Consider the following 4924-nt stretch of genomic DNA (forward strand, 5'->3'; position numbering starts at 1 on the left):
CTTGTGTAAAATGCCTTCTTACTCAAATTTCTGTACGTTGGGCTTACTAATATTTCTGGCTTCTTTAAAATCTTTAGCTTGTGCTTTGATAGCAAAATACCTGTTTGCTATTTAAATATAATAATGAGTAGTTCCGTTTTCATTCAGTCATTAAAATCCCTTGAGTTTTCTAAACCAGAAATGGTACAAAAACACCAAATGTGGTGGCCTGTTGCTAGTAGAGGAGGCTACTCTCCTGGTGTATGTCTGGCCTTAAAGGTGAGAGCACTATTCCTGGTCTCCCAGTGCATTTAGTGATTTTTTTCTAATGGTTCTGGCACAGTCATTGGAGTACAAAGGCCAGGGCTTGTCTAGGTGGTGATGGCTGATTGGGCCAGCTCCTATTTTTTCTTCAGCTATTTGGAATTGTGAGACTGAATCTGAGCAGAATTTGCTGGGAATATCTTCAGCCCAGCCTCTCATAATGCAGGTGCTCTGGGGACTGGTGGGGAGATGCGAGGTGGTTTTGCTTTGGGAGCATTTGAGAGGTGGTTTGAAAGCACAGATAACTACAGAAGTGATGATTCTTCCGAGCAGTTCTCTTGAAGGTCTCCCTGCATGTACTGTAGGGAGGCTGACCTTGCACAGCACTGCCATGATCACAAAACAGTCCTAGTGGGTGGCATTTTAAAATAGATATGGTGTCATTTACTAATGCTGCTCAAGTGACATTTTTTTCTGTTATAGCTTGGAGACATCTAAATGCATGGCATGTTACTTCCACTAACAATTTCTTCTTAAAAAGAATATTTTCTACTTTCTATGTATTCCACAATCCTATAGAATTTTGTTTTAAAAAAATAATAATCATACAAAGCAGATTAGTAGTTAGAGACTGATGGATCTTCTGTCTATTCCCTCTGAACAAAAGCAGTAAATACTTCTATTACAGTAAACCATAGTGTATTTCATAAAGTAATCTATCCCGATTTTGAATTAAACTGCAAGGAGGAGCAACAGATGGTTGATCTACCTACAATGGAGCAGTTATTTCTTCTGATTAAGTAACTGTTTCCTCGTACAAGGCTGTCTTTCAGATATCTCTTAGATCTTGCCTTGCTGCTGTTTATGGGACATAAGTACACACAAAAGAGGTGTCAAAGGTAACTTTCTAAAATCAAGTACTATGTGGCAGTACCATAAAAAGCTTTTTTTTTTAAGGCTGGTAGCTGATATCCAGCAAATACTACATTTTTAGTGATGACTGTTTAGCTTAACTCCTGAAATCGATCAGATGTTTGTCAGCTTGAAATATCTGTATTTTATAATAGGGACGTCACTAGGTGTTCTGTGTTAAAAGTTAAAATCACTTAGACATTTTATTATGAAAAATTGTCTTTAAACAAGTGTAAGTCTAGAAGCTTTGCTCCATCTAACAATATTTTCAGTAAAAATGAGATTGTAGGAGGCATAGCCTTGGTGCAGCATAGCCACCCTGCCTCTGCAGCAGGGAGAGAGCATGAGAGTATGCTGCACTGAAGAGGATAAGGAATGGATTTCCTTTTTACCATGTGGAAAGGGGAAGTAGTTCTAATACTTACTGATCTGTTGGAGCTGGATTATTACCACTATGTTCACTTCATGCTGCTTTTCCCTACCTCTCAGAGAAAGCCTCACATGCAATCACAATATGCATTCAGCTCACACTTGTGTGGTCTGAAGTTTGAAGTATATCTGATAGCTGCTTTTTGACAATGTTCACAAAAGGGTTACCTTTCTCTAAAACAGCCCTCTGTCTATGGGAAGGAAATGTTCCCCTCAATGCCAGCTGCAGGCTTCCAGCAGCATGGCTGTTCGCATCTCTTGAAGGCTGTGTCTGGTGCTGCCTCAGGCCCTGCTCAGCTGGGTGCATCCTGGGAAGGAGGCACAGGCTGGGAACAAAGCTGCAAGGAGTGCCAAGAGCTGCCTGGCCCCAGCACCAGTAGGGCCTGCTCTATGTTGTGTTGAACTGGTTCTGCAAGCTGAGCATTGCAGTGCTGCCACTCGCCCACAATGGTGATGTTCTGCCTGGCCCTTGCCTCCTTTCTTGCTGTTTTTATTCCTGCAGCAGCTGCTGCTTCAGATCCTAGCTCCAAAGGCACAAATCAGACCTGAAGCCTCAAACTCCAAGAGTATTGGTGGGATGGGGCAGTGGAAGGTATGAGCTCAGGGTTTGACAGCCCTAGCCTGCTTGCTCTGCCGGGGCTGGGAACAGGCATGATGGAGCGCTGAAGCCCTGTGGTAACATCCCTATAATATCCCTTATCTGTGATAAGTAGTTTCCCTTCCAGCCCTGTAATTTAGATATAGCTTCCTCCTTGAGTTTGAAACTTCCTGCTGACATTTCTCTGAAAAAATTAGTCTGTGTGTTTTCTATGAGACTGGAAATGGGAGATGCCCTCTGTGCAAAGTCAGGCTTCTTCACAAAACAGTTTCTTCTCTAAAGCTGACACATGTATCTCCAGAAAGTCAGCCATCTATGTAGATAAAAATGCAAAAGGGAGAGTATTGACATTTGCTCTACTTTGCTCTTACAAGCCCAAAGAATACCATGAGTCTTTAGTCCATCTATTGAAAAAATAAGTTTGTTTTTCCACATCGAACAGATTTAAATCTTGAAAATCTCACAACATGTGTGAATCTCATCTCCTGCCATCTTCTGATGGCTGATCACTGTACCACTCATCACCAGCAGCAGCTGGTGGGTGCTCCTGTGTGTGACTTGGTACTGTAAACCAGTGACAGCTGCATCAGGGCTGGCAGCAAAGCAGCACGTGCTGTACCTGCACTGTTGTCCTCGCTTCCTAAAATCTGCTTACAGGCACAATATCCCAGCCAGCACAGGACTAAAATGACTTTCTGAGTGTGTTTGAATAACACATCTGTGGCCAAATGCCTTCTCACCTATATTTGGTTCTCTCTGTGAGCTGGGAATGTGTTTTCCCAGCAGTGTCACAACATGAGCTTGGCAGAGGGCTTTGGCAGGAAGTTTTGCAGCTGTGTCCTGTAGCCTGGTCTCTGATCCCTTTACCTCAGCACAAAGGTTTCTTTTTTTGGCATTCCATGTCTTGACTCAGCAGTTTGCTGGTGCAGCAGCATTTAATGGTTTGGTTTGCTACCACCACCTCCTCCAGAGAACGAGCCGCCGAGAAACACCACCATCTGCTCAGAGTGAGACTGAACTGCAGCTTTCTTACATTTTTAGATAGCAAGCAATTGTTTTAGGGCTCCAGCAGCAGAGCTCTTGGGAGTCACACGTTTCCAATAACATACACAGCTGAGGTGCTTCAGCTGCCAGCTGTGCTGGATGATGTTTATTCTTCATTAAAGTGTCCAGGCGCAGCAAATCCCTCTTCCAGTGCCCAGCACAAGAAATGGGGCTGCACAAGAAGGAAAACCTCAGCAAGCAGCTGAGGTCAGCACAGCCCCACATTTCATCCTCCCACAAGTGGCTCTGTGACCTCACCGTGCCAGCCTCTCCCTGCTCTGCTCCTCCCTTGCACAGCAGTCCCAAATCCTTTCCCTGCCTCCCAGAGAAGCATCTCTGGAAAAGACATGCAAAATAGCGTGTTGTTTAAGCAAGTTTCTAAAAGGTTGAATAAAAACACATTAGAATAAATCAGTAACTACTGCATGTCCTAGGTGTTTTTTTCTTTTTGCACAAGCTGTGCTCTTCTGCACCATGGATCAAAAGCATTAGGTTACTCGGTGCTTTGTTAAACACCAAACACTTTGCTTTGACCACCCGTTAATTTTTGCAAGTCTCCAGATTAAGAAAAATCTGATTACAAACCTAATATCCAACCAGCTGAAACTGCTAAAGGATTCGCACAGGATTAAGCATATGCTGGGCATCAAGCATATGACGTGAATGAAAGCCATAAAACATCCTATACGTTTGAAATTAGGCATGCATTTATATGCCTTAATGAAACAAATTCTAAATAAGAAATCATAATTGTCGTGGTTTAACCCGACCGGCAGCTAAACACCACGCAGCCGTTCGCTCCCCCTCCCCTCCCCTCTCTGGGACGGGGGAGAGAAATGGAAAGTGAAGCCAGTGAGTTGAGATAAAGACAGTTTAATAAGACAGGAAAATAATAATAATAATAACAATAATAATAATAAAATAATAATAATAATAATAATAATAATAATAATAATACAATGGTGATAATAGTACTACTACTAATAGTATGTACAAACAAGTGATGCACAATGCAATTGCTCACCACTCGCTGACCGATGCCCAGCCTAACCCCGAGCAGTCCGGCCCCCTCCCCCCGGCTAGCCACCCCTATATATTGTTTAGCATGACGTCAGATGGGATGGAATACCCCTTTGGCTAGTTTGGGTCACCTGTCCTGGGTCTGTCCCCTCCCAGCTCTTACTGCACCCCCAGCCTGCCTGTTGGCAGGACAGAGCAAAAGGCTGAGATGTCCTTGGCTTGGTATAAGCACTGCTCTGCAACAATTAAAACATCGGGGTGTTATCAGCACTCCTCTCATCCTAAGCCAAAACACAGCATTCCACCAGCTACTAGGAAGAAAATTAATTCTGTTCTAACTGAAACCAGGACAATAATGTATCACAGATGTCTTCAGTACATGTCAATACCTTCTTAAAACTACTGACATCAAACTTGCAGTAAAATTGTAATGCTGTACAGAAACACTGCAGTCCTCGTGTTCAAATCCAGAAGTAAATGGAAGGAGTGTCTTCCAAAAACAGGATCAGCTTGCCATCCACCAGTGGCTCCCAAAATCATGCCAAATGCAAAATCATTTCTCTAGTAAGCAAAAGGGGAGGCATTTTTTTCTGCATCACAGTTATAATTGTTCAGGCCTCTATCATTAGAGGAAAACATCTGACCACAAGAGCTGGATCTTGTGTTACTGGTGTCCAG

This window comes from Anas platyrhynchos, chromosome 10 (genome assembly GCF_047663525.1).
Source record: "Anas platyrhynchos isolate ZD024472 breed Pekin duck chromosome 10, IASCAAS_PekinDuck_T2T, whole genome shotgun sequence".
NCBI lineage: Eukaryota > Metazoa > Chordata > Aves > Anseriformes > Anatidae > Anas > Anas platyrhynchos.